The sequence below is a fragment of the Phyllostomus discolor genome, chromosome 6 (assembly GCF_004126475.2).
Source record: "Phyllostomus discolor isolate MPI-MPIP mPhyDis1 chromosome 6, mPhyDis1.pri.v3, whole genome shotgun sequence".
Classification (NCBI taxonomy): Eukaryota; Metazoa; Chordata; class Mammalia; order Chiroptera; family Phyllostomidae; genus Phyllostomus; species Phyllostomus discolor.
In genome coordinates this window covers 36,173,687-36,185,948 of record NC_040908.2, presented here as the reverse complement: position 1 = coordinate 36,185,948, position 12,262 = coordinate 36,173,687, and the positions used below count along the sequence as shown (strand labels likewise).

The window sequence follows — 12,262 nt, the reverse complement described above, 5'->3', positions numbered from 1 at the left end:
ATTTTATTAACACCTCAGTTCTCAATTGGGCTTTTAGTTCTTTCACAATATATTTTAAGTAAAATGGCAAGAATAAGTGTAAATTTTTAATGTGATTTAAAAATATAAATATTGGAGGGTAGAAATCAGCTGGAAACTAGTTCCCATATCTCTTAAATGTTGCCATCTCTATACTCTGTCTCTACAAAAAAGATGATTTAGTGAATCCAAATGCTGGCAATAGATTGTTCAGTACCCTCAGACCACCTGAACACAGCCCGGTGGGATTATTATTTTGGGGGAAGCCTCACAAATACAAGTTTATTGTTGAATCTTGTTTCCATGACTCCAAGCAGTTGCTTATGTTTTGAGTACCCACGAAAACTTCTAACTTTCTGAATCTTCTTTTAAAATATAGAACAGCTGTTAGCCTGCTCATATGTTATGCATAAGAAGCCCACAAGGGATAAAGCCCTGCATTAATATGTTGAATTATTTTTAACACACTTATATTTCTATCCTGAATCATCATCTCAAAAAGATGGCAAGTTTCCATCTTCCCAGCTGGGGGGAGCACCTGCAAAATACAAACCCATACTGTGACACATCTGGTACCAAAAAACCAATCTTGTTTCATCTGGCTAGCAGACTAAAATATCAGAATCATTGAACAGAAACAAGGCAAAAAGTTAACTGCCTCATATGCAGTCAACACAGATGTCTAGTTAACCTGTGTATATTGTAAGCACATGTATATGTTAACGGAGCACAGAGCTCTTTAATAAGCCAGAGTTGGAATATAAATGGAAGAGAATTTTAAAGACCTGAATGCAATAATTCAGTTCTTTTGCTTTTCTTCCCATAGAAACTTAATTACTTTTTTCAAGATCTCAGCATTATTTTTAAACAGATGCATATAATACAAACAAATATTTTTTTGAGTTTGTGGGGTACCTCCAAATTATTTATTTTCTTCAAAACCTGTATTCCATGTTTTTATATTTTAATATTTAGGTTATGTTCCTTTAAATGGCAAATTACTTACTTAAGCCAGGTGTCTTGGTTTGTGTTGCCCCAAAAGCAGACTGACACAAGAATTGAGTGTGAGTAGTTTGAGAGGTTACCTCAGGAAGCATAGGAGAGGAAGTGGGGAAAATGAGTCAGGAAAGGGACAGATGCCAATAAATGAATGAGGTAATGAACTGGTCATTTCTGTGGGCAACTGGCACTCAGTTTCCCTGGAAAGCCTCTGGGGAATCATGTGGAAGTCACCTCAGAAGCTGCCTAGACCGGTCCATTTATCCACCACCTTCCATCCTTATGGTGAGGGCTGCCCCAGGGGCACTAACGCTATATCCGTGTTGTAACTGCCTGCAGGGGGCAAGCTCTCTAGCAATGAAGAAAGTCCTCAGGCAGAGAGAAAGAGAGACACTGGCTTGATGTGGGATGCTGTCACTGAGCTAGAAATTTACTAGACTGAGTAAATTTACTATACTGTCACTGAGCTAGACTCCACTGCAGTCCCCAGTAAACTCAAGCAGCTGAGGGGATGTGGCAGGCATCAACATTTGCTGACAGACTGAGGTCAGCACACTGATGAGTCTGACACCTGAAGTAAGAATAACTAGCCTAATGTCTTCATACCATGTGAACCTCTTCCTTGACCTTTTTCCTATTGGTTCTCCATCTTTTTCTCTCTTTCCCTCTCTCTTTCTCTTCTTCTAGTTTCTTCTCTGAGTATCACTCATTTAACAAATCAGGTACTAACCATGTCTATGACACATAGATCTGAATTATGCAAAGATACATTAGCTATTACATAAAGTTGCATCTTATAGTTAATACTATGAGCTTATCTGATTCCAGAACACATCATAAGTTCAACACAAAGTAGTATATATAATCAGATGACCTTCAAAGGTGAATTTTCAGAGAAGCTAATGAAGATAAAGCTTCAAGACCCTTCCCTTATAGCAGTTGCTTCTAAGGCTCTGCACAGACCCTACCAATGTGTCACATGGTCATAATATTTTTGTAAAGTTTGCAAAAGTAATACATTTAGTTGAATTGGTTAGAATCACTCTGTCCTTTTAGGTCCCTACTTGGCCCTCCCCCCTTGTCACAGCACACTTCTCGTGCTGGATGGCACTGAAGTAATCACAGTACTTTCAGAAATCTAGCACATGGAAGAAGGTACGTTTGGAAAACAAAAACTTCTGATCTGGCCCAGATGGAGGCGTGGGTAGATACACTTCACTTTCTTACACAACCAAAAGAAAAATAATAACCAAATTAAAAACAAAACACAATCAGGACTGCCAGAAATTTGAACTGTATGGAAGTCTGACAATCAAGGAGTTAGAAAAGAAACATTCATCCAGACTGGTAGGAGGGGCAGAGACAGACAGCTAGAAATGGAGAGGACACGTGGCAAGGTGGCAGCTGGTAGACCAAGATATCCCATGTTCACCTGCGGATAACCCAGAGGGAACAAATGGGAAGTGAGGCAGACTGCACAACCCAGGGTTCCAGCTCAGGAAACTAACACCTCAAAACCTCTGGCTGTAAAAATTTGTGGGGGTTGTAGCACAGGAGAAACTCCCTGTCTCACAGGAGAGTTCATTGAAGGGACCTATGGGATCCTAGAAAATACACAAACCCACCCACCCAGAAATAACCATCAGAAAGGGCACAATCTGCTGTAGGAAATGAGGGAAGTGACTGAAAGTGGGGTGAGAGTCCAGCAAGCAGCATTGTTCCCTCTCAGACCCCTCCCCCACATATAATGCCACAATGCAGCAACATGGGTTGCCCTGCCCTGGCAAATACCTAAGGCTCCATCTCTTACAACTTAGCAGGTAAGCAGAGACAAAGAAATATGGCCCAAATAAAAGAACAAATCAAAACTCCAGAAAAAGAACTAAGCAATGAGGACATAGACAACCTATCAGATGTAAAGTTCAAAATACTGGTAATCAGGATGCTCACAGAAATGATTGGGTACAATTGCAAAATAAAGGAAGAAATAAAAGCTATACAAAGTGAAATGAAGAAACATGTACAGGGAGCCAACAGTGAAGGGAAAGAAACTGGGACTCAAAACAATGGTTTGGAACAGAAGGAAGGAATAAACATTTGACTGGAACATAATGAAGAAACAAGAATTCAAGAAAAGAAGAGGCTTAGGAACCTCTGGGACAACTTTAAATATTCCAACATCTAAATCATAGGGGTGCCAAAAGGAGAAGAGGAAGAGCAAGAAATTGAAAACTTGTTTTTAAAAAAACAATGAAAGAAAACTTCCGCAGCCTGGCAAAGGAAGTAGACATGAAAGTCCAGGAAGCTCAGAGTGTTCCAAAGAAGTTGGACCCATGGAGGAACACACCAAGACACATTATAATTAAATTACCCAAGATTAAAGATAGGGAGAGAATCTCAAAAGCTACAAGAAAAAAGGAGATAGTTACCTACAAAGTAGTTCCCATAAGGCTATCAGCTGATTTCTCAAAAGAAACCTTGTAGGCAAGAAGGGGCTGGGAAGAAGTATTTGAAGTCACAAAAGGCAAGGATCTACATCCAAGATTACTCTATCTGGCAAAGTTATCATTTAGAATTGAAGGGCAGATAAAGTGCTCCCCAGATAAGTAAAGTCAAAGGAGCTCATCATCACCACACCCTTATTTTATCAAATATTAAAGGGACTTATCTAAGAAAAAAGATCAAAACTATGAACAGTAAAATGACAACAAACTCACAACTATGAACAACTGAACCTAAAAAACAAAAACAAAAACAAACTAAGTAAACATCTAGAACAGGAACAGAATCACAGAAATGGAGATCACATGGAGGGTTATCAGTGGGGAGGGGTGGGAGGAGAATGGGGAAAAAGGTACCGGGAATAAGAAGCATAACTGATAGGCACAAAATAAACAGGGGGAGGTTAAGAATAATATGGGAAATGGAGAAGCCAAAAAACTTATATGTATGACCCATTGACATGAACCAAAAGGGGAATGCTGGTGGGAGGGGGTATGCAAAGAGGGGGTATCCAAAGTGGACAAAGGGAGAAAAAATGGGACAACTATAATAACATTATCAATAAAACATAGTTTAAAAAAGAAGGTACATTTGGTTTGGGTTTAGTGGGATATATCTATGTGATTCACAGTTATTTCTATGTATGGTTAAGTTTAGTTCCTGTCTGGAATACAAATAACTTCTAATAATCCTACCAACCTCAATATTGACATTATCTGACAGCATGAACAAAGATTCAAGGCCAGGGTTCCTATCAAAATATAATATGTCCTGCAGAATCTAGCACCAGAGTAGGTAGTAGAGGAAAGGCAGGTTTTGATAGTCTAGAAAGGCAGAGTGGGTGATGGGTGCAGAAAAGATGCATGCTTGAAGGCTATGCCAGCAGCCCAGGAAAGGATGGTATGTCAATTTGGACAAAAGTATTGGTGGAGAGCATAAAGATAAGAGAACAGATTGAATATGTATGGAGGACAAATAAAGGACTCTAAGATGGATTGGATGTAGAGTGAGGAATAAGGACATGTCAGAAATGACCCTGGGTTCTGTCTCCTATAACCCAATAGGCAATTGTTTCTAGGCACAGATTCAGGATTCCAAGCTTCTGACATTCAGAGGCTCTACCATCTTCAGCAGATGGCTTCCAAGGTCACTTTGTTCATCTATATCAAGAGGTGGCTCAATGGCAGATGGAACATGAGAACCTTTTATGGGAAGGCCTGGAAGTGGCTTACACAAACTGCTCATCTTCCTTTGCCACATTTAGGAGAAAGGCTGAGAAATGGAGTCTAACAGTGTGTCCAGGAAGAAGAGCAAAGAGATTTGGTCACTAGCCACCAGTCTCTGTCTCCATGGGGAAGCTAGAGAATGAGTATATTCTTTATTCTGACTGCAGCAGAGAACAGTTTTCTAATTCCTAGATTTATTTTTAGTTTCATTTATTTTTTTCTATATCCCTTCTCTTTAATGTACTTCTTGTATTGAAGGGCAAGTAGAGTCCTTACTTAGTGTCACACTTCCAGGTATTCATTTTTAATGAAGGCACATCATTTTTTTTAATACTTCATTCATTCAATAGATATTTAAATGCCTACCATTATCCTGGCCTAGCTGTTTACTCCTTGTGCAAGGATGCCAGAAAGAAAAAAAACTATTACTTTATGCAAATAAAAAAAATACTAGAACTGGATTTCAAATTTATGTTTATGCACAATTATGGTTACTTTAATGTTATTTCTATTAACCAAACACTTTAAATGTACTGTAATTAAAACTATGGTACATCTATGTAATAGAATATTATGCAGTCATTAAAATGTTTATAAAGAGAATTTTTATGGAATAGGGACTGTTTGTGATACAGTGTTAAGCAGAAAATGCAGTTAGTGCTATCTCAATTGCATAAATATATGCACAGAAACAAAAAAAAGTACTCCAAATGTTAATTATAGTTATTTCTGGGATAGGATTAAAAGAACAGTGTATTCTCTTCTCTCTAAATTTTTCTATATCTGCAATTTACTTTTTTTATAATGAATTTCACATCAGACTAAGAAGTTCTTTTTTAAAAAGCTCAAAGCAAACTCATGAAATAAATAGGAGACCTGCAAATATAAGTAAGCACAGCCAGGCCATTATTAAAGCTCCCTAAACAAAATGGGCATTAAACTGAAATGGGAGACTGAGTCCAAATCTGGGAGTAAGTCACCAGAATCTTGCGTATGGATGCTTGTTCAGTAGTGTTTTGGTACAGAGTTCACCAATTCCATTAGCTGAGAATTTTAACATCTTGGTGTCCTATATGCAGCCACCAGAATGGGTCCATCATTGCCAACCTGGTAAGGCAAAGTCAAAATACAGAACTGGGTCAAGAGGGTCAACCCGAATAGATGAGGTGGCATAGCAAAGCCAAACTGGTGATAGAGAACAGGGGAGAGGCCAGACTTTGTGTACCACAGCAGAAGAGGCAAGAGGTACCAGACATCAAACAGTAGATTCAACAGGTAAAGCTGCAGGAGCAGGTTGGATTCAGATCTGTTAAGTGAGGATCAGAAGCAAAGGACTCAGGTGTTGGGCAGCTCACATTAATCTCCTAAGGAGGAATTTGGGCTAGTGCCTCAGCTGAAAATTTAAGACATGCTTTCAAGCATCTTAAAGGTATAGCTTATGGTAACCTTTCTTAAGAAAGGCATTTTTAACACCTAGATATTTCAATAATAATGAGAGCTAGCATTTACTGAGCACCTATTACATGCCATGCACTGTGGCCTTACACTGTGCTAAACACTTGATATTCTTTACAAAGACTATCTCACTTTGTGGCATGGGCATTTATTTCCATTCTATTTGAAAGATGAAGAGGCTGAACTTCAGAGAAACACACTGCCCAAGTCACACAAGTAGGAAGTGGTGGAGCCAGGTCTGTAACCCAGATCAATTTGACTCCAAAGCTCACAGTCCTAATCACCTCATTTTTGCTCAGTGACCACTGATTTTATCTGTGCTTGACTTTAAAAACCTGTCATTAAACCAAAAACTCCATCTACCAGGGATAAGTCTAGCAGATGCCATGGGTGAATAAATTGCATTAAGATCTTTGATCCCTGTTAAAGGAATATTACTAATAAAAGACAACTGCAATATTGAAAGTTACTAAAAGACTAGATCTTAAAAGTCCTCATCACAAGAAAATAATCTGTAACTATGCATAATGATGAGTGTTAACTAGATTTATTCTGGTAATCATTTTACAATATATACAAATATGGAAGCCTTATGTTGTACACCTGTATTGTTACATGTCAATGATATCTCAATAAAGGAAAACTACATGAGAGTTAACTTGGGAAATAAGGAAGTTTTCTCAGCACCCTCAACATCATACCATGGGGTCTGGACATGATGCTTGTTCCTGTCCAGTCAAGGTATTTATGAAAGAAATTAAAAGTTTATACTAGGGATGTTCAAGGCAGCTGCCAAAACTAGGCTAGATTCAGAAAGGATCCAAGTGGAGTAAGTAAGCATTAAGCAATTAAAGTTTCTAATTAACAATGAAAATACAACACACAACCCTTGTGTCAGTCTTCTGTGGATCACTGAAACATACCCACATTAAACCAAACAGCTAAAGGACACTTTACTATATGTTTTTTTTTTTTAAATTTCATAGTGCTGTAAGCATTTCTATGAACTAAAAAATGAAATCAATTATGTGAGGTTGAACAATGAATAAAAAGAGTAAATACTCTTTTGTTTGCTTCTTAGACATTAATGTAGAGCTGTTGGATATCAGTTGCAACTTAATAACATGCTCAAGTGTTTTTTTTAATAGTTCAGGAAATACAAAGCTACTTAGGTCTGCCAGATGCTTCTGTAGCAAACAGGGATCCCAGCAAGTCAAATGCATGCTCTGTTATCTTCCCAGTAGCTTCAATATTGAACTACTAAATGTGGAAGCTTGCTGGGGCCCTGGCTCTTGACAGTTTTATAGCCCTCGGTCAAAGTTTTCAACAACATTGGGGCAGGTGTGACTAGGCAGCTAGATTACACACACTGACTTTCCACTTGAAGATACACAATGTTTATTTTTCAGGGTGAGCCTGTAAACCAGCTGACCAATTAGGCCGCAGATTCTTCATGCCTCATGAAACCAAGCAAGACTGTAAATATAAAAGCCTCAGAAACACATGCAGGCTGAATTTTCTTTAATGTCTTACTATAATCTATAAGAAAAAGAACTCCCAGCAAGTAGTCTCCTTCTACATGAGAGCCCCAGACGCACCTTCAGGCAGTAGACAGGATCAAACTCCAGAAACAGAGGCAGAGTTTACAAGAAAGCTCCTGAATTCCTCTAACCTTCCTGCTATTTGGCCTGTCATTTGAACCCCTTCACAATTAATTTGCCAGCTTTGTAAACAAAAATTTCCTTCAATGAATCCTCTCTTCTAGCCAAATTGTTCTATCCATGCTCTCCTAAACATGTGGTGTGTATTCCTACTTCTCTGCTTCCACTCAAAGCATCACCCCCCATGTAGAATGTCATCATTCCTCCCTCCCCATCTCTCCTTCCCAAACACAGATCCCGCACCTCCATCTGGACCCCACCCAGAAGCCACCTGCCCCATGAAGACTTCTTGGCCACAGTGACTTCTCTCTTCTCTGACTTCTCTTAACAATAACTGTATATATATCCATTTGATACTTATCTTACTGCATGACCATCTCATTATATAACTTTATTTACGTGTATTTTGTCATTCTGAAAAACTTCTTAGCCATCTGTAGGTCACTTCTACTTGAGTGGCTACCACCCTTCAAATTCAACCAATCTATCAACAAACCTATATTCTTCTTAAACTTCTTTTATCAGCACCACCACTCTTAGATTTAGCCAGGCTCCAAACCTTGGAGTCTCCTGGGAGTCTCCTTCCTCTTTCATGTTTCCCATATTTGATCAGTGGCCAGGGCCTGTGATTTCCAGCATTGTCATATCTATTGCAATCAACTACCTGCCCTTTGCACTTCCACTACCAACACTTTTGCTTGGGTCTTTATTTCCTTACCTGGACTATTTCAAAAGTTTTCCACAGTCTTCTCTATCTCCCATTTCTCTGCCTCCAGTTCAATCTAAACACCTAAGCCAGATTACTCTTCCTAAATACAGATCTGAATCATGATACTTCTCTATGTAAACACCTTCAATGGCATCCTAAGACCTATCAAATAAGGTATAAAAAGTCCTCAATCTGTCATGAAATATGCCCCATGTCATGGAGCTATGGTGTGCCACCCAGATCCCCCTTCGGCACCAAGGCATTCAGTCTTCCAGATGCCACAGTTGGCTTCTGACAGGTCATGGTTAAATTCCTCCCCAGAAACTGCTCGGGCCAAAGGAGCTGCTTGGCCCAAGTTTTGCTCCCTCTCTAGAGGCAGCCCACAACCCATGACTGATCAGTAGTGGTATACAATGGCCCAGCCCCCTTGTCTCAATTCAGGATGACTTTGTAGGGTTATGCTAGCTTCTGCATGCCATGTGGGATTAGCTTAGAGCTCCATTGCAACTTCATTTTAGTCCAGCCTCTCTGTATGCCACATCCTGTCTTCCTAAGTCCTTTACAAGAGTGGACCCCAAAAGCATTCCCCAATAAACTTCTTGCACTGAATCCTTATCTCAGAATTTGTGTTCAGGAAACCCAACTTGATACCTAACCATCTTTCTTTCATCTCTTCCACTCCTATCCTTCATATATCCTACATTCCAGTTAAACTGTGTTATCTGCCAATCCTTAAAGATATGTTACGCATTACCACAAACTCATACATCCAAAAAGATATCTACTGAATATCTAAAATGTTCCAAACTGTGTAAGAGGTGTTAACAGACCTAAGGGGATATAGACAAGTAAACAAGCTATTAGTATGAACAGTGATTTCCCAGCTGAGGCCATAGAAAGAGCAAGGGAAAAGAATGTACTAGACAGAGAACAGCATGCCCAAAGTCCTAAAGACATGAAAACGCACCTGGTGAGTCATTGAATTGCAAATGCACATCAAAAGGGCTGAAGTTCGGGGAGCCTGAGTAGTGGTGGCAAGAGATGAGGTAAGAGAGGTCAGTAGGGCCAAAACAAGAGAGGCAAGTAGCCCTAAGATACTGTTCTTAGGGCAAAGGAGAGCTAGCAGGGGCCTTTAAGGAAAGAAACAACACAATGATCATATTTTTGTTTTAGAAAGATTCATTTGACTACAATGTAAAAAAATTAGCTGGAGAAAAGATATAAGATAGATGGCTACTGCTGTCACGCAAAGAAAAGATGATGGAGTGATGACCCAAGGAGATAATAATGGAAATGGAGAGACCTGGACAGATTCAGGAGATATTAAGAAACTATAATATAAAGGGTGTGATAGTTTACCACATGGAGAGGGAAGAAGGAAAGAAAGATTATACCATGTTTCTGACTTGAATAACTGAATGTACATTATTTACTAAGATAAGAAACACTAACAAAGATGCAGAACTGGGGAGAAAAATAATGAGTTTAGCCTTGCACATGCCGGACTTAAAGTAGCTAAATAAGAACTGGATATGTGAGTGGGGACAGCAGATAGTTAGTTAGATACGTGTGTCTGACCTTTAAGCGATCAGCCTGGCCAGAAGCACAGGCTAGACTCCATCAGCATCTACCTGGTCATAGAAACCTAGTGGTAAGATTGAAAAAAAAAAAAAAAGGTCTGTCAGAAAAAAGGAGGAAACCCAGTGAAAAGTGGTATCACAGAAGCCAAGAGAATTCTTCAAGATGAAGCAAGTGGTCAACAGTGTCATACACTGCTCAGACCAAATAAAATAATGACCAAAACAGTGTCTGCTGACTATAAACACTGCTATGCTTTTCAACAAACTATTCCTTAACCAGAAACCATAGAAACTTTTCCATCTTTCAAGGATCCACTCAAATTGCCTCACATTTACTTAGTGATTTACTAAACTCATCACATGGTAACTCATTTACTGACTATACTTTTCGAGGGTTAAAAGCACCTCTTACATATCTTGGCATCCTCCCTAGCTCATTAAAATGTGGATGCTGTAGATGCAGAAAAGGAGCCAAATTTGCAGAAAACAATTCATAAAAGAAGAAACTCTAAAGATAGGAAGAGCCAGTCCACAGGCCAGAACTATTGCTTATGCCACAGCTAAGACAGGTCCACGTCATGTGGGAAGAGTCATAAAAAAATGCCCTTGATTGTTCAGGAAGGAGCACTGAGAGGGTCAGTCTTCATCCTCATATATAAACTTGATGACTGAAATAGCAGTGATGAGGCCATCCTGCCTTTTCAGTGTGACAATAACTTCAATGACCAGTTTAGTGCTAGATCTATAGCAAAATGCCCACATGTTCCAGACCCTAACTATTCTCACTCACCCCAAAAGGGCAGCCATGAGCAGCCACTGATAAAGAGGCATTCATCTAGCTTTGCGCAGTGGCAGCATCGTAGCCAATGAGGTTTATCCGAGGCGTGATTATTGCTAATTGAAAGAGGCATTCATCTTCTGACTGTTCTTTTTTTCTAGAGTGTGAACATCTAAAAAATTTTTAAAAGCCTATTTGAATAGGCACAACTGCCAAGTTCACTTATCCCTTCAAATTTAATGAGCCTATTTTGTTTTATGGGTGCTTCAAAAGAACTAACAGAGAAGAGGAGGCTATAAATGGAAAACATGAAGCAACTTGCTGAGACCTCATGGTGAGGTTGATGGCTTGCTTTGTCATGCCTTTGCAGACCAGCCTTTCCAGAATTCCCTTTTCAAACACAGTTCAAAACTCAAATGAGAAGAGGAGAATTCTTGTTCTCCAAAGTATCAACATAAAAGAATATTTCAAGGCAGTTTGAGGGAGATTCGGCCACTAACATAGTAACAGTTAAAGCAGTGAAATGTGGTACTTTTTTTTTCTGGAGACATTGAGCACAGATTCTCAGAGCCAGAAATTATTCTGCCCTACCCCTATCCCTGCCTAAGCAACATTCCTCTTAAGTTCTCAAGAGGCCCTGGCATTTAGAACATTTGCTAATATTTATTCAACACCCAGAAGAGTACCTTAAAAATGGCGGGTCCTTAATGGTGGTAACACTCAACACCAGTAACAAATAGTCGTGTAAGAGGTAGATTTTTATAAACAGTAAGAGGGCAGAATAGTAAAGCTGAAAATTAAATGTAAAAATTCATGGCAGCTTCTATCTAGAATATGTTGCCTAAAGAAATTCAGCTCAGTAAGATGTTAATAAATTCCTATAAAATTAAACAAGCCTTGACATGAGGAAAGGTACTTTACTTTCCTCATGAAAAGTACCTTCTCAGAATTAGTTTTATTCTCTCTGTGTTATTATTGTTTCAATATCTGCAATGTTAGACTCATGTCACAATATAATAGTATGCTACAGTTTATAATCTTAATAACCCTAAGCACACACATACGCAGAGCCCACAGCTATCTCAGAGGCCTTCATGAAGAACGTGGATATAGAGGTTAAGAATGATTTAAGTAAGAAAGAACATTTGCCAAACACCAACTATATATTAAATTGAGAAGAAGGCTATTTGGACTAAACCAGTAAATTCTCTTCTGAAGCTAATAATAATAATAATAATAATTAGAATTCTTAGATGCATTATACATCTGGCATTGGCAACAATTCTGTGAAGTAATATAATTATTATCATCCCATTTCAGAAGTGAGGAAACCA

General features: G+C 38.9%; 1 non-coding gene across 1 annotated transcript; it reads left to right on the top strand.

Moving 5' to 3' along the window:
- The first annotated feature begins 10,987 nt into the window (after positions 1–10,987).
- Positions 10,988–11,132, top strand: LOC114501056. The gene has a single exon (XR_003684837.1). It is a non-coding gene; the product is annotated as a U4 spliceosomal RNA (small nuclear RNA).
- Positions 11,133–12,262: the final 1,130 nt, after the last annotated feature.